Genomic DNA, 22,495 nt, shown 5'->3' with positions numbered 1-22,495 from the left:
CCTTCTCTGCCTGGCAGCTCTCCAACCATTCCTCTCCCAGCCTGTAGCTCTGCTTAGGGTTATTGCGCCCCAGGTGCAGGACCCAGCACTTGGCCTTGTTGAACTTCATACAGTTGACCTCAGCCCATCGGTGCAGCCTATCCAGATCCTCCTGCAGAGCCTTCCTACCCTCGAGCAGATCGACACACGCACCTAGCTTGGTGTCATCTGCAAACTTACTGAGGGTGCACTCAATGCCGTCATCCAGATCATTGATGAAGATGTTAAAGAGGACTGGCCCCAGCACCGAGCCCTGGGGGACGCCACTAGTGACTGGCCTCCAACTGGACTTGGCTCCATTTACCACAACTCTTTGGGCCCGGCTATCCATCCAGTTTCTAACCCAACGAAGCGTGCGCCAGTCCAAGCCAAGAGCAGCCAGTTTCTTGAGGAGAATGCTGTGGGAGACGGTGTCAAAAGCCTTGCTGAAGTCAAGGTAGACCACATCCACAGCCTTTCCCTCATCCACCCAGCGCGTCACTTTGTCGTAGAAGGAGATCAGGTTCGTCAAGCAGGACCTGCCTTCCATAAACCCATGCTGGCTGGGCCTGATCGCCTGCTTGCCCTTCAAGTGCCGCATGATGACTCCCAAGAGGATCTGCTCCATGAGCTTCCCTGGTACTGAGGTCAAACTGACAGGCCTGTAGTTCCCCGGGTCTGCCCTCCGGCCCTTCTTGTAGATGGGCGTCACATTTGCTAGCCGCCAGTCAGCTGGGACCTCCCCCGATAGCCAGGACTGCTGATAAATGATGGATAGGGGCTTGGCCAGCTCCTCTGCCAGTTCTCTCAGTACCCTCGGGTGGATCCCATCCGGCCCCATCGATTTGTGCACATCCAAGTGCCGTAGCAGGTCACCAACCAGTTCTTCGTGGATGGTGAGGGCCACATCCTGCTCCCCGTCCCCTTCCACCAGTTCTGGGTACTGGGTATCCAGAGAGCAACCGGTTTTGCCGCTACAGACTTAGGCAAAGAAGGCATTAAGCACCTCCGCCTTTTCCTCATCTCTTGTAACTAAGTTTCCCCCTGCATCCAGTAAAGGATGGAGATTCTCCCTAGTCCTCCTTTTTGTGTTGATGTATTTATAAAAGCGTTTTTTGTTATCTTTAACAGCAGTAGCCAGATTGAGCTCCAGATGAGCTTTGGCCTTCCTAATCTTATCCCTGCACAGCCTCGCTACATCCTTATAGTCCTCCTTAGTGGCCTGCCCAATTTTCCAAAGATTATAAACCCTCTTTTTTCTCCTAAGCTCAAGCCACAATTCTCTGTTGAGCCAGGCTGGTCTTCTTCCCCGCTGGCTCATCTTTGGGCGCATGGGAATAGACCGCTCCTGTGCCATTAGGATTTGCCTCTTAAAGAGCGCCCAGCCTTTCTGGACCCCTCTGCCATTCAGAACCGCCTCCCATGGGACTCCACCAACTAGTGTCCTGAGCAGCCCAAAGTCAGCCCTCCGAAAGTCCAATACAGTGGTTTTACTGGTTCCCTTCCTGGCCCCGCCAAGAATAGTGAACTCCACCATTTCGTGGTCACTCTGCCCAAGACTGTTCCCGACAATCACATCCTCCACCAGTCCTTCTCTGTTTGTGAAGAGAAGGTCTAGCAGGGCACCACCCCTGGTAGGTTCACTAATCAGCTGCGTCAGGAAGCTATCTTCCACTTTCTCCAGAAACCTCCTAGACTGCTTTCTCTGGGCTGTGTTGTGCTTCCAGGATATGTCAGGGAAGTTGAAGTCCCCCACGAGTACAAGTGCTGAAGATTTCGCAACTTCTGTCAGCTGCCTGTAGAACTCCTCATCCGTCTCCTCATCCTGGTTCGGCGGTCTATAGCAGACCCCGACCAGGACACTAGCCTTGTTGTCCCTGCCGATCCTAACCCAAAGGGACTCGATCTTGTCATTCCTAGCCTCGAGTTCTACAACATCGAAAGACTCTCTAATATAGAGAGTCATTAATACTCATTGATATTCAACCTCTGAAATTCTGTATCATTACTCTGGAAATATACTTCCATACTTGGGTATGAATCAACTAAACTTTCTCTGTACACTCAAAGAAGATAGAATCATAGTATCATAGAAAACCTCCAAGATCATCTGGTCCAACCATCCCCCTACCACCATTGTCACCCACTAAACCATTCCTAAGCACCAAGTCCAACCTTACCTTAACTGTCCCCAGGAATGGTGACTGCACCACCTCCTTGGGGAATCCATTTCAATGCCTGACTGCTCTTTCTGAGTAGAAATGTCTCCTAATTTCATTTAATTTTGTTATCAACATTTAAAGTACCTTCACACTTATTTTCCATTGTCTGTGAGGAAGCGAAATACAAGGAATAATATCTTTTTGTGGGGGATGAACAGTGTAGTTTATTTTCTCTATCTGTTGTAATTTTAAATTTAGTAGTTGCTAATATACTTCCAACTATTGTGAAATATAGCATGAAAAATAAAAATGACAAATATATTTAATATAATGAATTTATGGATTTCAAAGTATTGATTATTTGACTTCTTTAGCACCACTATCCCCCCTCAAAAAAAAAAAAAAAAAAAAAAAAAAAAGTCTTAAAAGTCTTAAAAGTCTTACATCTATTTTATTCACTGTAAGTTTATAAAATGAATTTGCACAAATATATTAGATGTTTTCCACACCTACTGTGGTGTGGATATATAGACAGTTGTAGTTAGGACTTGGAAGATTTTCCTTTCCATTCTGTGACAAAAAGAAAAATGTGATTAAGTAATCCTCAATATGATGCCAACTATGACCTTTAAATTCCACTTCAAATCTAGCTATCATGTTACTAAAATAATATAGTACAGAATGGATACTGTTTTGTTAATATGATTTATAGACTCGTAATAGGAATTTCATACTTACAACTAAATTACAGATATGCCAACTATGATATATTTTTATGTGCATGTGGCACAATATTTCATAACAAGCTACAGCATTTTTCCTTAGATGTACAAGAAAAATGAAGAAAAAAATAGCAAAATATTCAAGAATTCAAGTTGAAAAGTTGAATATGTCAGTGTCTGCAACCTGAGTTGATTTTTTATACCAGTTGCCTTAAGAGGGAAGCATTAAAAACTTTAAAAAATCTTGCAGAGATGTGAAAAGGCATTCAGTTAAACAAACAGAATCAAGTTAGATGGATCATTATTTGATTTTATATCAACAGAGAAGAAGTTGGAAAAGACACTAAAAAAAAAAAAAAAAAGCTTTATTTCTGAATACAGCGCTCCAAATGACAGCGCTCCAAATGTTAGCTTGTTTATGCAAATCAAGTTATGTTGCTTTTGTTGTGTAGGTAAATTTTGAAAAACAAAAAGATACTTTATTTCAAAAAATAAGGTATTAAATACTGAGAATGTGCACCATGGTACTGAAAGCTGGGCTTTCTACTAACCTTTGGTAATTATTATATGAAAGAAAACAAAGTTATGAGACATCAACTTAAAATAATGCAAATTACATTTTTAGTGTAACCAAGGAAAATAAAACATCTGCTTCCTGGAAAAAAAAAAAAATAATAATTCAAAGAACCACTCACCCACATAGTTCCTACAATGTACACAGAGTTTGCGTGATTAAAAGTGGATGCATTGCCTGACTGCTTCACCAAGCTACAAATGCTGCTCATATCCCTATTCAGAAAACAGGTAAGTATACTTTTCTTTGAAAAGATGTTCAAGACACACTGAAGGGCATATTTTGACAGTTTTCTAAGTCTGCACCTTTAAGATCACAACCCTGCTAAACTGTAATGCTTTCTGCTACACAGCTCACTCTACTGTCTCCCTGTTTGTGGGTTGCAAATTGATGTCTCCACAAAACATTGTAACAAAGATTTCAGTTTCTATTTCGTACCATTTGGTTCCTGTTAATTAAAACATTAAACTCAAAAACGCAATACTTACATGACATTGGAAACGACCATTTCTAGAAACTACACTATGAAGTTAAACAGAACATTCTATAAGCCAATTTACTGTTATCCTCAGGGGAGATACAAGGATCCGGAGAAGGTGCAAAACCCATCTCTTGTAACTTACCTAAATTTGTCATTAAGTGACTCATTATAGAGAACTTATAAAAATTTTTCATTTCTTTTTCAGGCAGATTCCTCAAGGGAGGTAAAGTAACTGCCAAGTCCTCTTTAGCCCCGCTGAAAGAAACATACAGAGGTCACATGGCTGTATCACAAGTGTGTGCTGTGCTAAAATTTCATTCAACAGCAATAATATAATAGTATCTTCTGCTGGTGGAATGACTTACACTGGCATTCTAATTCACTACAGAGATGTATTTGTTTGTCAATAGATCAACTTTTGATCTATTAATCTGCAAGGAATTTTTTTTTAAAGCAATTATCTCTGATTACAAATTCTTTCAAAAAATGTGAAATGATTAAATTACATCTTACTCCTTGCTTTCATCTTGTATCACTACAAACTTTTAACACACTGTAAACTACATCCAGAGATAATTTTTTCCTCCATTGAAATGCTGGCTCCTTGCAATTTCAAAAATTAAAGCATTAATTCATTAACTCTGAAATTAGGAGAAGAAATACATCCCTTTTTTAACATGAAATTTCAAAGACTTATGCAAGCATGACCTTGGCCATGTTTACTGGGGATAATGTCATTCCCTCTAAGAAAAATTTCTAGGACAGAAACTTATTAGAAAATTGGATTTACATCTAAATGGAAGTCTTCTGCACCCCAGTACCCATATGCTCACATGCTGCCAGGTCATCCATTTTGCATGGAAGATTCCCACCTATTAAACTGTCAGTTTTTTGAAATATTTTAAAATAAAGGCTTGCAGAATGAAATAAAAACTTGTTTAAAAATATTTTAATAAAAACCCACTCCTTAATTTCAGTATTTTCAGCGTTGGAGGCAATAAAATAATAACAGGAAAACAGAATCGAATGCTCCCATTTTTTTCTAGTTAAATATGTTCTGCACATGGAAGGTATCATCTAACTAAGCTAGTTTTTGATTTCAATATCAGAGATTTGCTTGAATAAAATAGCTATTGATGCAACCAGTAAGTAACCATACATCCTGACTGACAGCTGTTTTCCAGTAACTACAGAGCATTTCTGTTCTGTTCCCCGTTGCTTATTGTACACATAGTTCCAAACCTAAACTTACCCTGGATCCAGGATTAATTACTGGCTCTAAGAATCTGAGGTGCCTCAGATAGAGTTGCTACTGCCGACAGTCCAACGTGGTGAGAACATGTCCATATGTGGTGCTTTAGAGCGCAAACACCTATTCTTAACATTCACAGAAAAAAAGCTGTTCTTTAATAACCTCCTCTTGCTATCTGTTGACTCTATCAGTGTTACATAAGCAACTATATTCTGAAGTCATAAGTTACAGAGTAACAATGTGGCACATACAGTGTATGCTGCCATCTGAACCTTTTTTCAATGCTTTGATTTCATGATATCAATAAAAATGAGACCTGTCGCCTTCTGATATTTAGCATGCAGCCCAGTATCAAGCCACACAAAGAAGTAAACTTTCATTTAATTAATGTAAACAAAAGTATATTTTGAAATAAATCCATTTTTCATTCCTTCATTTCTTCTATCCTTGAGTAATAAGAAAAAGTTTTCCCAAAGCAAGATAAGTAACTCTTCTATGGTCACATATTTGTTAGAGACCTGGTAGTAGTTTTCAGATTTTTTAAAAAGTTAGGAAGAACATTCTTTAATATTAACAGATCAGAGCAGTAGATATTCTAATATCAATAATCCAGTTGATAAAGGAAGATTTAATTATGAATTGCAAGTAATGTGCAGGATTTGTGCCAAAAGCCTAGTAATCTGTTTTGCTGACTCTTCTATTTCAAGAAAGAAAAAAAAAATCCCTGGAATTCTTAGACTGAAACACAAAAATGCCTCAAACATTTATCTTTTTCTTCCAAACAACTGTGAAATGCAGCTCGACTAAATATAGTGCATTTCTAACTTGCAAGTCAATTAAGACTTACAAAATGATAAATAAAATATTCAGCAACGTGCTCTTGGTGTGACTGAATAAGGCATCTGGATAAAATTGAGACCTATAGAAGAACAGTAAATCATTTTAAACATATGCATGAACTTTAGAATGATGCTGTCATGAAATTATTTATATTCTAGTCATACAAAAGCACAATATATTTTAGGTCTTTTTGGCAAAACAAAAGCTTAAAAGAAGTAAAATCAAGTAGCTGCATGCTTTAATGCAGGATTTATTAGTTCACGTTTTCCCGTGTCTCTATTTTCCCAATTTCAACTGTATTTTTGTAATTTTAGCTTTATACTGTGTGGTACATTTGTTTCATTATATACTAACTGATGAGCAATTTGAACTCATGCAGAAGTGGATATACCAGAGAAAACTTATCTTCACAGAATCATCAAACTAAGTAAGAACAAGACCCAAAGAAATGTAGTATGAAAGCTCAGGTTCATATTTTTTAGACAAAAAGATCTTTACCACTTTAATGCTTATCTAAATTAACAATGCTTTAGAACAGCTAATAGCAAGAAGGAAACTGTTTCCCACAGTACATTGCCTTCCATCTTTTTTTTTTTTCAGTCCTCCTCCTGTATAAATACATATACATATTTGCCATGCAAGTAAAAATGCACAAGAAGGTATTTCCTTGTTTTCCAGAGAAAATGCAAAATTTCGAGTATTTTAAAAGGTCTATAAATAAATAAATAAATAAATAAATATTAAATCATTATATTCTTCTATCACTTTTTTTTTTTTTTTTAATCTAATTTAAAACACAGGATACACAATACTTACCTCTTGCCTTAATCAGAGCAATGCCTCTCTTTCTGGGTTTCTTGAGCTGTTTTTGTTTGTTTGTTTATTCATTCTAAAACGCTGCTGTTAGCCATTAATGCATCTACCAAGCCACAAACATTTTTCATACTTCTTCAGACTGAAACATTCCACTTGCCCCAATTTTGCTCTATCATTCTGCCAACTATTCTGAGTATAACCAATCTTTCTCATAGTAACTTTTTAAATTTGTTCCAGAGAAGTCAAACATATCAAGCATTCTAAGTGTCACAGAATAAACAGCTCTGGCTAAGTCTTTCCTCCTACTATCCTTATCTGTGCACCAATTTAATAAAACCAACTTTTACTTATAGCCACATTCGTTAATGTAGTATAAACTTACACAGTTGAACAGCATTTGATTTTCTTGTTCTGTTTAGATAAATTAGGCAATGGAAAAATAAATAAATAAATAGAAGTAACAATAAAAAAACTATCTGCAAAACTGCACTGGCATTTAACAAGTTGTTCTGCTTATGAGAAAAGGCTTCAGATTACTAACTATGGGGCAGTAAATGCAAATGGAATGATGCAATCCTGGGGATCTCTACAATATGGATTGCAGTATTGGAGACACTGAACTGTACTCCTCTTACCAGCATTCACAGAACTGCTCAGAAGTCTTAATTTTCTGACATAAAAGAACCATTTCAATTCTACTTTTTGTGAGGTGGTAAATTATGTGCTTAAAACGTTCAAGTGAGCCAGAGCTCACTTTTTCAAGTAATATGCTAAAGTTCACTACACTATAGACCAATAAAATAAATTACATAACCAACTAAGATAACACACCACTATCTGTTATAGATGTAGGTATAAAAATACACATATTGATTGAGTAGATGTTTATTCAAGCACAGAGAAATTAGTCTTTATTGTGATAGAAGCACCAGAAAGAAAAGAGAAAATTTGAAGCTACTTAAAACTTCTCATATCAAATCCTTATAGCACACACCAAACACTGTATTTTTAGTTTGTTGGTTCAATTCTTAACATTTTCACGGCGAACTATATTTCAGAAATCTCTTTTCTTTGAAATAAAGATATATTTTCAGATACTTGTTATATATTAATTACACCTTATGTATTTTAATACTTAGCTAGCTATAGGAAAGTTATCTTACTAGCTTTTGCAGTAAATGTGAAATTCTTTACTTGAGAAACCACCCACGTATAAAACCACTAACACAAATGCTGACAATCAGTCTGACATCCAATCTGTTTCCAACCTACAGCCGCAGAAATAGAGCACTGTAAATTCCAAAAAAAGATCACTAACATTTTCTGTAGTTTGAAGTACTTTTAAATTTGTTCTATGACTCAGAAACTTTGTCTCTGCTGGGTTCATCCTTCCTCCAACTCATTAACATGTATAATTAAAATGTAAGTTACAAAAGTTTTTGCATTGGGGCTTTCGAAGAATAAGAAACCAGACTGTCACTGAAATTCAAGGCACTGAGTTCTCTGAAATTTTCTAAAAGCTCACCTTTAATAGCTGTAACATGACTAAACTAGTGACAAGACTCATAAATTCATATGAGTTATGTCTGGATTTCCAAGTAGACAGTAATGAAAACATCTTGACATACAAAATCTCTGAGATAAGAGAAAACAAAAGGAACAACAACAACAACAAAACGATATACATGAAATTCGGCATCTATTGTAAAACACCAGTGAATATGATATAAAAAATTTCAAAAAAGTGGGGACCAATGTAGCACATCCAAGAGGTTGCAGCTAAAGGAACAGTATGTATGGCTTTATGTAGAGTAGTGGTAGAACATGGAGAACAGTTAGTTTTGAGCCTAAGCTAAATTAACTCAAAGTGTAGTAGTTCACTGTATTTGTGACTGCACTGTGCTTTGGAATAACCATACAGTCCAAAATGTCTGTCATTCTGGTCTCAGCAGGTCTATGACTTCTCTGAGATCACACCATGAACTAAGAGAAGCTGTAATGGTTTGGGAGAGCCAGCAGTTCAAACTAGATGGCTTCAATTTTTGTTCCATAAATATTCTCAAGTGGGAAGATTCTCAACCTCTTTGTTCTATCGAATGAATTGTGATCCTGCTGACAAGCAGGACTACCATGGACCATCTCATCCCACACCTCTTCAAATACATTTATGAAAACTGAAAAAAATAATTATAAAGATTCCTACTCATACTTGAAAACAATCAGGCATAAAACATCTTAATAACAAATATACTAAAAGCGCTCAGTACATCTACAAAGTAAATTAATAAAGGACAAAATACATATCTCAACAGATATGTAACGTTTTACAGTATGCAACTCCAAAGAAAGAACACATAATAAGAGAACGCACTGACAAGGGAATTTAGGAAATATACTTCTGCCTGAAATTTGGTTTCTATGTATCTAAAAACTTCAACCTTACAAAAACAAAAAATGTGTTAAAATAACCAGAATTTAAACAAAATTATAGTAATTATAAAAATACCCGATTTAAAAAATGTTTTTGTGATGTAGCAGAAACAATTTTTTTCAAATTATACAACAATAAGAAGAAGTTTGAGTAGTTTGTGCTGTGAACTGCAAACTGCAAATACCCAGGAAGAATTTTCACACACAGAATACAGTTCAAAGAGCTGGAAAAAATAAATAAATCAGGTTTTATCCACTACTCAACAAAAGCAATACAACAACTAATACTACCACTAAAAATGCAAGTAATGTGCTGAAGCTTGGTAATGAAGATAATGAAAGCAGTACACTGATTAATTCCAAGTCCTGCACCTGGGGAGCCCCATGCACAAGTTCAGGCTGGAGAATAACTGGCTGGAAAGCAGCTTTAAGGAAAAGGACACAGGAGTCCAGGAGTACAAGCTGAACACAAGCAAGCAACTTGCCCTTGCAGCAAAGTATCCTGACCTGTGCTAGGAAGAATGCAGTGAGCAGGTCAGAAGAGGAATCCTTCCGCTCTGCTCAGCATTGGTGAGGCCTCACCTGATGGACTGGGCCCAGCTCTGAGCTCTGCAGTACAAGAGGGAGGGACGTTTGGAGAGGGTCCAGCAAAGGACCAGACAGAAGAGTGAAGACTGCAGTATCTGACATACAGTGAGAGCCTGAGAGAGCTGAGACTGCTTAGCCTTGAAAGACAACTTGAGGGATCTTTCCAATGTGCATAAATACCTGATGGGAGACAGTAGACATGGAGTCAGATGCCTCTCAGTGATGCCCAGGCAGTTTACAAAAGGCAAAAACCAACGTACTGGACATCCAATTTCCACATAAGAAAACCATTTTTTTTACTGTAAAAGGGATCTATCAAATACTGGGACAGCATTTCCACACTACATGTGGAGTCTACATCTTTGGAGATACCCAAAACCTGACTGACGTAGTCCCTTATGTATCTGCTGCCTGATGCAGCTGATCCTGCCTGGTGCTGAGGCGGTTGAAAGTCCATGAAGCACTGAGTTGTCAAAAGGTGAAGTGGAAAAAAAAATTATATTGTAATAAGAAGAATAAGCAAGGAAGCTAAAACGTTTCAGTGATGACACACCTGGAATTTCAAGTTGAGATGGTAAAGACTTTTTTTTTTTCTAGGATAATGCAGCTGAAGATATATATAACTTCCGAAGAACTATAAATATAGTGTATTTATAATATAGTGTATGGATTTTTTATGACAAAACAACCTTAAATTGCACAGTGCCAATTTTATCACCATGTCAAAAACTTTATAATTTATTAAAAAAAAATAAAAAAGTAAAACTCCATTGCTGCTAAAATGCAAATGGTATTGATGATTATGTCTTATTGATTCTTGTTCTTAGCAGTGATTGCTGAAACTGAAAATAAATAAATAAATAAATAAATAAATAAATAAATAAATAAATAAATAAAAGGGAGGCGGGAAGGGGACCGAAAGATTTAAGTATAAAATTAGACAGAAATAATCACTTTTGCCCAAGCCAACTCTAACCAGAACTTACTTATAAGAGCTGATGTTGTGACACTGACATATTTTTTAATAGCTTAAGTAAGTACTGCATGCATGAAAGATAAAAGATACTGAAACTTAAAGTGGAGGGAAAAAATGGCTTTCCTTCTCAGATAGATGATAGCTTTTGAAATCTTTTAAACTTTCTCCTACCTACTGTGTTTCATTTCAGAATCCAACATTACCACACAAAAAGGAGGCTTGCTCTGTCAATGGGGTAGTATATTGCTCAAGTGTTCATCAAAAACCTTTATTGTTTGCCTTAAATTGGGTCTTCAAAACATGTTTGATAGCTGAATCATAAACACAATCTTCTGTGTGATTTTTTTAAGCCTTGGAAAATAATATTTTAACTCTACAGTTCACTTCAAATTGTCTCTTTCTGATCAATATCTCTTTATATAGGGCATTTCCCTGAATTAATTAGCATTTTTATTTCATATTTACTACTATTGTATTTTCACTTAAAATAAAATTAAAAAAAAAAAAAAAAGTATTTTGATTATTCATGGGATCTCTATTTTTCACAAATATTTTCACAGAAGATCTAGCCTTGAAAACAGAACTGGTGAAAATTACCCACGTGATAGTGTTTGTCACTGCCATCTGAGCAATACACACACAGATATTTGAATAACATAATACACCTTTTGTGCATATATGCTAACTAAAAGACTACCAGTTACTTGCTGTGTTATACAGTTTCCAGTGGCTCCACTGTCACTGGAGGCCACTAAACATATTACAGGCACATTTCCTGAAAACGTAGAACTGTTAAGCCCAGTAAAATAGTCTGGCTACTGACAACACAGAAAATATACCTTTTATTTAAAACAAAACAAAACAAAACAAAAACTATCAAACAATAACAATTATATTGCAGATGCAGATTAAGAATATAGAAGAACTCAATTTAAGTTGTAAAAAATAATTTGCCAAATCTGAATTCTTTGAACCTGCTAAGAGAATAGTCATTTCAAATAGAAAGTACCAAGAGTTCATTTGATTTACAGAAGACATCTGATTCAGGGAAAGTTAGAGAAATTTTTAAAGTTTCACTATCGAAAAAAAAATAAACACTAGAAAGAATGAAAGGTAAATGTTTTCATAATTCTATTATGTGTTGCTCTGGTTTTACTTTGCTATGCATTCTTCTGTTTCCTTCCCTGGTCTCCTCCCCCCCCCCCCCCCCCTTTTCTGTTCCTTCCTGCCCAAATGTAAACAGATAACACATTTTTATACATATATATGTATGCACATATATATATACAAAAATGCCTGTACCCTTTCCAAACTTTGTATTGCTTGATGCAAATTAGCCAAGAAAATTGCTATGAAGAGAGAAAAAGTGAAGACAGTAAAACATGTTCTATATGCACCCCAAAATAATCACATTTGCCCAGCTTTTTCTCCTCTTTGAATGACAGACAGAAGGCACAGATGCCAAGCTGGGGAAGTAATTTTCCAGTGATGGCATCTGGCTCTCTGGCATATTCCACTGACATTTGTGCTGGCTTCTTCACAGTTGCTTCTGGGTTTGTAAATGGATTAAGTTGATGATAGGATGTTGCCTGCTCCTGGATGCTACATTTCTTGTACCTCACCTTTGAATCTATTTAATTTCTGTAAGAATTATGGTCTTCCCCATTCTCCTGAAATCTTTGTACTTTAGCTGACATATGCAATGATGTAATTTAGGATAGTCTTGTACTAATGGATAATTTGGATAGAACAAACCACTTTGTGTATTTTACAATTGTTAAAAAATCTGCCAAAACTTGATACAAATACTTTATTCAAGGATACTGTTTGCTTTTTTGACCTTAAAAAAGAACTAAAACTCTGAAAGTATAATTATTAACAAAAGGAAAATTTTTTAAAAGTTGATTACAATCTGTTAGAACTCCTCCTGTATTCAAAAAATTATAGTATCATTCTATATATTGCAGAAAATGTGAATGAAACATTTATAGGCTAAAGTAACAAGTCAATAAACTATTGTAACATATCACAAAAGGTAAATCCAATAGGCAATCTCTCAACAACACAGTTTCTAGTTTAGAAATATCAGTTTATGTGACAGTAATCACTAAAACAGATGGGCAAGGAGCCAAAAAGTGGCATCACATCAGCAATGGGCTGAATGCAACTGTGAGCTGTGGAGCAGAAAGGAGCTATGCCAGATTGTATGGCAGCTGAGAATCCTATTTGTAACCATTTGCTTTGTAATCTCACACACATCTAAAAAATTATGCATTCCCTATTGATTTCATGCTAAAATGGGAAACAAAAAAAAAACCAACTCTGTCTGAACTTGAACATAGTGTATGCTGATAAGTTCTTATTTCCTTTGAGGACTCAGGATTTTCCTTCTTGCATTTCCTTGTTCATTTCAAGGAAATGAACCTTCACTCATTATTCACCACTTATAAGATTTTCTTCACAATTTACAACAATATTTTCAGATGTTACAGCAGTGACAGTCAAAATAAAAACAGAGGTCTGCAGATAGAATTATCCAATAGATTAAAAATGTTTCTAAAACTTGTCTAGAAAAATATATATATATATATATATATATATATACCTGTTATTTCTTCACCTCAGGAGATAAATTTTAATCTACTGACAGAGTACTGATAAGCAGCACTTTGCTAAAATAAATGTAGGTATAAATCTAGACTCAAATGTGATATATCCTCTAAAATGACTAGAAAAATGCAAATAAAAAGAGTACTTAAATGTATCATACTATCATCTTCTTTCTTTTAAGGAAAAAAGTTCATACAAAACTTACATTTAAGTCTTTCTGTTGTCTAGTAAACCACGGTACATTTCAGAACATACAATTTTCTAATTATTATTAGAATTGGTCATTATTATGCAGAACACTAACAAGTTGGTTGAGTAGATTGAGATCAATATTCACATGAGATATTCTGTTACAGTAATTAATAGCTTCCAATTGTTAGGACTAGTACAATGATAATAAAGCATTACTTTCAGTCCAATCTGATATCTAATGTTATTGAGATTAGGAATAACTTTTAATAAATAAATCCTTTGGATATAAAAGGGATGGCATTTCCTTTCGAGTACTTCAACAAGATATTCAGGGGGGTAGCTGTGCAATTAATCTGAGCAGTTCATTCATTTTCCAAACATACTTGCCTATTGGCTACTACAGAAAAATACTTATTGACTCGCTTGCATTAATTATACATAGGAGATAAAGCCAAGGAAATCTGCAAGACACCAGAGACTCCATTAGTTTTCTGTGTGAATTCCAAATTCACTTCATGTAAACAGAATGAGGCATATTACTGTCCCTGGCAGGTTCCTGTCCAGTTTCCTGAGCTGAAATCACATCACCTTTGCAATTTTTACAGAAATTTTTAGGGACAAAGAGATTTTAGGTGATTTATCTACCTTTCAGAATTTCAGAGCCAAGCAAAAAGTTTTATGACACTGTAAACTTTTTTTCGGCTTTTCCATCTTAAGCATTTACACCTAGCGTTTATACATGGTAAACTACATTTAGTTGTCTTGGATTAAAAACACTAAAAATAAGTTAAGAAGGTATGAAAACATTAGTGGTAGAGCAAATGAAACTGGGAAAGAAAAAAAAAAAAAAAAGCAAATGGAGAAAAGCATGTTGCAGAATAGGTTCATTTTTATTTCCCTGAACTTCTTTAAGTTCTCTGAGAAAAATGCTTTAATCTAGACTAACTGCAGCTGTATTTTACTTTTTTCCTTTGCAACACCCAAAAAGTAGTCCAGAGATTAACTAAATCATTATTTCATTATTGCACATTCATCTTTGTCCAAGTTCCAACTAAATTTAATACCTCTCCAGAGTCCAAATTTTTCTTGACGTGAACATTCTTATAAGTGAATTCTTACAAGTTTGCAAACCTGTATGTTAAATTATACATTTGCCTAAATTAAAAGTCTCTTCCAAATCTGCCAATATAATCCATACATGAGGCACAGTATATACATAATATATATATATATGCATATATATATAAATTATTACATATATTTACACTGCATAAATTGAAAGAAATCCTCTTAAAAGCAGGATGAATAGGTATGGGGGAAACAGCTGTATGTGTGAACTGAAAAATTCAATTCCAATTGAATTACAGCATGCAGAGAAATATTTCAATCTTCGTGCATGTGTGAACTTGATACTGTTTCACAGAATATAAATTTTATCAATTCTAAAACATATTTCAAAAATAACAATGAATTTGGACATAGCTTTGGTAAGTAATTTGCATATATATGCACATATATACACACGTAAGTGTGCATGCATATATGCATATATGAATAAAATAACTTGCAGCAATAAGCAGCTTTCTGCAAAGGAGAATAGTGAAGATCACAGTTTGCTGGATTTAGTCAGTTAAAATAAATGAAAACAAAATACCATTAAAGTGGAAGAATTAATTCAAGCTTCAGCTTACAGTATAAATCTTAATAATACAGCAAATTGTTCATTGACTTGAAAAGGATAGATATATATATGTGTTTGTGTGCATTGAAATATATATATATAAATGCATATACATATATATGTATATAAACACCTGTAAAGCCATAATTAACTCAACTGGTTAAGTTTAGGGTAAAAAGGTTGTATTCAATCTGTATTTTCTCTAACACTATCAATTCAATCAAAAGGAATACATAAAAGGCAAAGAAAGAAGCCGAATATTTCAGCCAACTGCAGAATCAAAGTGGCAAATCACAGCTTTTGAACCACTGGCTCTTAAAGGAGCTAGGTACACCCACTGTAAAATGGGTGACATTCATCATACTTGAAGATGAAATTTTTACCTGAAGAAAAAACTGTGCTCAATAATTTACCAATAATAGTATAGTATGATGCAATACTAAGGAGTTGTTCTTTCTAAAGCAAACGAAGCTGTCAAAATGTTTCCTCTGTTATGAAATTACCCATCTCCAAAACCTCTGGAAAAAATGTGTTTTCTCTAAAACTACATGGTAATATTTTCTTAGACCAACTCTTGCTTCCATATGGTGACCTGCTACAGTGCAACAAACTCACTGCAGGCGCTAGTAGATGGACTCATAACATTGTCGTTCCCTGTCATCAGCTTTGTTTTGGTGCCTGCTGCATAACAGTCATGCTCTCTGTAATTGATGTGCTGAAATAGACAACTTTCTCTTCCTTTTCTCTTTCCTTTCTCTTTACCTTTCTTTCTCCAAAGAAAGTATACCAGATGAGATAAAAAGATGTCAGATGAGATACGCACTCTTCCAACTGAAACCCCCAAGGGGCTTCCTTCCACTTGTGGGGAGGACCCAGTGGGGTTGGTGATGCCAAACCACTACTGGCCATGCAGTGCTGCTGTTGCACTTAACCTGTTAGAAGTTTATCATTATTTGGCTAAATCAAAGATTATTATTTTCTTAATGACTATGTAACAGACTTCAATTATTTATTTTCTAAGACAATTCTTTTAACTTTGGACTGTTACCTTTACATGGCCTTTACAAGTTTGAAAACAAAACAAAACAAAACAAAAAAAAAGCAAAACTGTCAAAAACTGCATTATGCAGATTCTGTGGTCACCATTAAAAATTAAATATGCATGAACTGGCGATAGATAGCCACACTACAAAATACAACATGTTTGAACATTCCAATTTAAGTGAGGTAAACATTGTGTGAGCTCCTATTCTGTCTGTTAAGGGAGCAATTTTTTATACAGAGTATTTCTGTTAAGAAACCAAAAAGCAAAAATCAAAAACCAGACACAAGTCAGTCACTGAATATAAAATGGCAAATGTACAGCTACTCTACTTTGAGGCATTTACTCTCTGAAAATGTATAAATGAGAATTAAGCACTTTGAAAACTGTTTCACAGCCAAAAACCACAAACATCAGTTACTATAAGCCATCTAGACTATGGTTACTGTCAGACACTGCTTCATACAACTCATGAAAATCCTTAAAACATCAAAATTCCTTAACAGAACTAGAAAGCTAAAACAAGAGTGCTGTGAACCCAAACACTGCAGTTGTCACTACCAAAGATAATGGTGAGCAAAGGTGTCCTGCTGGAGCCATTTTGTTACAGTGTGTTATTGGAGGAAAAAAGACAAAATTCAGAGAACCTACAAGAGGAGACAAGGAAGTGCCCCCCCCCCCAAAAAAAAAAAAAAAAAAAAGGTCCATTTGAGGATTTCTAGCTATAGAAAAACGTAGAGAAGTTGGTGGGCCTGAGGATTGCCTCTAAGGAGCCAATCACCTATGAACAAGGAAATTACCTTCTACTTTTTGATTCCTCTCCTTCATATCAAAATATGTCTAGATATCTTTTTTTTTTTTGTTAATAAACACAAGTGAGTCAAAGTAGGAAATATCTCTATTTTCAATTTATTTCCTAATGAAAGAAAATTGCAAGAGCTTCAGAAATTTTTGATGACCACTCAAGATGAAAAGAATATCAGGAATTTTATTAAAAAACAGAAAACTTCAGTTTCGATATGAGAGGAAGCATTAAAGATGGTAAATCAGATACTGTCTATAGCATTTATAAAAGGAAAAAAAAAAAAAAAAGCAATTATTTTAAAAGGAGGAATGTTTTATGTCCCTGTGGATAAGGGTCAGAGGGTTGGCCATCAAGGTGGACATCCTGGTGGTGGTCTGTTATAGACCACTAAACCAGGATGAAAAGACAGATGAGGCGTTCTACAAGCAGCTGGCGGAAATCAGTTGACTGCCAGCACTTTTTCTCATGGGGGACTTTAACTTCCCCCACTTCAAGACTTCTATAATCTCCCCTTTTTTTCTCCCATACGTTCTGCTGTCCCTCTCTCTTCTAATTTTTCTATGGACCTTCTCTGATTGTAAAAGACTTCAGTTACATCAGTGGATCTCATAACCTACAATCCCAACAACAACTCTGAATCAAACAAGCATGTCTTCTAAGTATGTCACCATTTGTAAACATTTCAGTAGGAACCAAGATGCAGAATATCACATGACAATATTTATATCATTTCCCTCTTGTTCAGAGCTGTAAGTTGTAGCATGGACTGCTTTTTGGATAGCTCCAAATTGTACTTTGAAGCATAAACTTATCTAAGGTGCAAGAGAAGCAATTTAATAGAATTATCTACAAGAAACCTACAAGAAACACCTTTATCAGCAACTTAACTTTGTATTCTGGTGCTTACAAATGTCTTCTGTACCCACAGAGCTGTTGAAGGGATACTTCAGAAACAATACATAAGCGTTTTTTAAAAAGTTTTAGAACTTCCTTTTTAGTACATCAATATCAGTAAGTAGTTGAGAGTGTGCATCAGAACCAGCTATCGTATCATTCAATATGGAATGGAGAGCTTTGTATGGTTACTGTATGGCTGAAAAGAGAGGAAGGAGGAAATTAAACAGATACAGGTTAAGAACCTGTAAATGGTTTAAGACCACCATTAAAAATAGGGTCTGATTGCATCATTCACCTTTTCTTCTCAAGAATAATTATTACTTGCTGAACAACATGAAAGTCCCAATCCTAAAGTAAATCAACTACTAACACTTAAATACCAGTAGTGTTCTGGTTATGCCCAAAGCCACTGTCACACCAAAACAAACAAGCAAAAACAGCAGAAAGAAATAAATTAATTACACGTGACCCTTCTAAAAAGACAAAAATCTAAACGGAATATCCACTGATCAACATTATTAGAATGTTAAAATGTAATTACAATTAAAATATTCAAATGTATGCACCAGGTAGTTATAATACAGTTCTCAAATGTAATGTACGTAAATGACTGGCTTTGTATTTATTTACACATAAATATGTTAGCATACACTAATGCCATTTAAAAATAGATTGACCGGCACGTATTAATTATTGGAACAATAGTTTTATCCGTTGTGTCAATACAATTTTGAATTCGTACTATTGATAAAATGCTTTAGAAATAATTCATATATTGTTCTCTTGTAAACATGTATGCTTTAAAAAAGTGCATTGTGTTTTCATTCATTCCATTAAACACATACTGCATTCATACCTAAATAAAAATATTTATGCATTCATATAAACAGTTAGACGAAGTGTTTACATTTCTATTTATTTTATGAGTTCAAAATGGGTTTATGTGACACCTAAAATCAAGGATCTTAAAATGAGTAATCCTGTAGTACTCCTGAGCACATGCACATGATCACTATGTCACACAGGCTGACCTCAGTAGAACAGCATCTATCAACAAACAAATGTTTTAGTGAATCATATTTCATTTAATAATGCCTGTAAATGTGACTCCAGTAAAGCTCCAATATCTTGCACACAACCAGAAATGCAAAGAGACATTTTCAAAAGCCAGGGCAAATGCTATGGATGACTGTCCCCGGCTTTCACCAGGCACTGCCATTAGAGTGCTTTAGCTTCCATTAAGTTGTCACTTCCCTGTGCTGCCAACTTTTCAAGGGGGACAATTCGTTCTGACAGAACCATGGCCTGTCACATACACTAACAGTTCAGTAGAAATGAAAAGGAAAACCTTCAAAGCTGATGGATTTATTAGTGATTGGAACTGGCATATATATTGCATACAAAGGTAGGTAATTAATAATCTTTAACCAGTTCACCATAAGTGTTTCATATTTATTTGTTGGAAATACAGTTTATGGCATACAAATATAAACAACATGAAGAAATTCTTTCATTGGTTTCTGAACTTTGTAATTAATTAGCCTTTATTGATCATGACAATTTTGTTACAACATCTTACTCATACATACTTTTAAACCATAAGAATTGCCATACTGCCTAAGAGAAAAAGCTCGACTAGTCTAGAATCCTGTGAGCAGCAGCAAACACTTAAGAATATAAGAAATGCTATGTGAAACATAGCATTTGTCCTCAAAAGACGAATCTTCATCTGAGTTCCTGCAGTCAGAGGTTGCTGAGCCACCTGAGACATAGCTTGTATGCAGATCACTGCTCCTAACAGCCACTACGTGGCCCATCCTGCATGGAACTCACTAAAGTGATAGTTTTGCAATTATGGTCCTTGTGACAAAGAGTAGTTTGCTAATATTGCCTGACAATATCACTGAGTGCTAATTCCCATACAGGGAAAAAATTCTCTTTTGTTCAAAGCATTCCTGATTGTATAGGTCTCTCTTTTTACTTATCTGTCCTTATTACAAACTCAAGAATGTAAATCGATTCAAGATTTCATCCAATCGAAGCTATCTTGTACTTCTTGTTTTTCTTGTCATCTTCTGTTTCAGTATGTTCTCTGGTTCTGCCTATCAGACACACGGTGGCTGGAAATACACTTGCTACATAAGATGTGAATGCATCAAGGATTTAAGCATTTAAGATCTCCATATCTCAAGTTTTCTATCACAGACATGATCATCAGTCTTTACCATATTTATCACATTATAAGTTTTTGTGAGAAGAGTTAAGAGATTAATTATATTTTATCTTCAGCAAGTTTCAACAGAGAAACTTCATACAACCTGGAGACTGATAAATTAAATTAAACATGTTATTTCAGTAATATCCTGTCTGTACAAATACGGGAAAATGAAGCATTAAAGAGTGCAAATGGTTTTCTAAAGTAGAAGACAAAGACACAATTAAGCATAGAATCCTCAAAAAATAAGCCAATGAAGTATTTTCTTCTTCTAACTCTATACAGACTTTAGTCCTCTTTCCTCTCAGTCTCATGCTCCACACTCACCTCATCAGTTGGTTGCCACTGTGGTTTATAGACCTTCTAAAAATTATTCTACTGGGCAGCACACAAAGGCAATAGGGTCACTGCATATGCATAGAGTGGCATAAAGAGTACATGATGTCAGAAGAAAAGAATCAGAATATTCAGATACTTGGGAAAGAGAGATAAGTTTGCTAGTGACAGCAACAGCCAGAGTGGAGACAGAGTTACAGCCAGCTGGCTGAGAACGAAGGATGACGGCCATCATATTAGCTGAGAATAGCCAGGAAGTCTCAAACATCACCACAACAGAGAGACTTGGCCCATTATTAGGGACAGAAGAGAGTGCATTAAATGTTTTGAAGGACATAAGCAGAAGGACAATTGTTAAAGAGGAGAAAAAGAAGTAACTAAAATTTAGAGGACATTTTACTAATTCATGGGAGATTAACATGAAAACTAGGGTAGGAAAATATTAGACAATGTACCAGGTACGTAAGGAGAATATAAAAGAACGATTCGGAATGGGTATATAGAGATAGGAAGGAAAGGTGAAAACAGAATAAGAGATGAAGAACTGAAGTAATAGAAGTGTGAGCAGTGGGAAAAGAAAATAAATCAAAACTCTTGGTTGTAAGTTTGAGATAATACTGACTACCTAATGAGGAAATGAAACATAAATAAAAATGAATTAATATATATATATATATAGATGCATCTTCATTACCGGACAAGTGATTAGGGAGAAATTCAATCTCCCAGCAGCTGAAGACTCAAGATTTAGAGGGTGGGAGAGTGGGAAATAAGTTAATATCTTCTATTACTGTTTTTATTTTCTGAATAAATACTTTTTAAAAGTTCAACATTATTTTTGAGTCTTATTATATTCTGGCATAACAGTTAAAATTCAAATAGTTTAGAATGGACAGAAAGTGAAGGAGATTTTTTCATTTGCTTAGAAAAAGCATTGAGTTAGCTGGTGATATTAAGCAGTCAAGGTTTCTGTTATTACATAAATACCTGACCAAAGACTTCTAGCTAAATGATGAATGCTTGAACTCAGGCATTTTAACTTCCGATGTCCATTCTTTTTCGCTCATAAACAGCCCTTGCAGATTAGGATTTTCTTTGTTTTCAAAACTTGCCATCTTACTGAAAAGGTTATTAGGACAATTTGAAAAGAGTTTTGACCTGAACTGCTCTGAAGTTTCTGCACATATGTCTCAAGATAAGCAGAATATTTCACAGAAACCACAGAATAACTTCATCTGTTTTCTTTCCTATTATATTAATTTTAATATTAGGACTTCTGGGGCAGTTGGAAAAAATCAAGGCTGAGTGATGTCTTATGTTGCCAGATGGATAGGCTGCTTAGAACCTGAGTCAGAGAACAATTAGGCAAGTTTTCATTAGGAGCAGATAGTAAGTACAGAAATAATAAGCTGAAAAACTGAATTCTGAAAAACTTATTGGTTGAGTATGAGCTGGTAAACCATTTCTATTTTTTCCCCATAGTTGTTCAGAACTGCTTGTTATATTCTTCAATGTGCCTAATAGCTACACAGAAAAGAAAAATTAGTTATTAACTAGCACTTCTTCCATTCTTTGTCAGGTTCCCTGCCCCTTCCCCCCCCCAAAATAAATAAATAATTAAATAAATAAATGAATAAATAAAATTAACAAAGCTCATCAATTACTCTTAACACTCTAAATAGCTGGCAATGTTTATCCAAAATCCTTTCAGAGTTATTCAGCTCTATCTTGCAGCTCATTAAAAGGATCTCTATTTATCTGCTGTGTGTTACAGTCCTTAACTTTGGCACAACACACAAAAAGGAAGCCAATTTTACTTTTCCCTGTGGTGTTAATTGGTAGAGCACGCTGCCTGCCT

The 22,495-nt window shown here is 35.3% G+C and overlaps 1 protein-coding gene across 25 annotated transcripts in view; it reads right to left on the bottom strand.

Moving 5' to 3' along the window:
• Positions 1-22,495, bottom strand: part of RBFOX1 (RNA binding fox-1 homolog 1) — an 895,957-nt gene that overhangs the window by 321,278 nt on the left and 552,184 nt on the right. The gene's annotated exons all lie outside the window — the stretch shown is intronic.

Source organism: Anas platyrhynchos, chromosome 15 (assembly GCF_047663525.1).
Source record: "Anas platyrhynchos isolate ZD024472 breed Pekin duck chromosome 15, IASCAAS_PekinDuck_T2T, whole genome shotgun sequence".
Lineage (NCBI taxonomy): Eukaryota > Metazoa > Chordata > Aves > Anseriformes > Anatidae > Anas > Anas platyrhynchos.
This window is presented reverse-complemented; position numbering and strand designations above follow the sequence as displayed.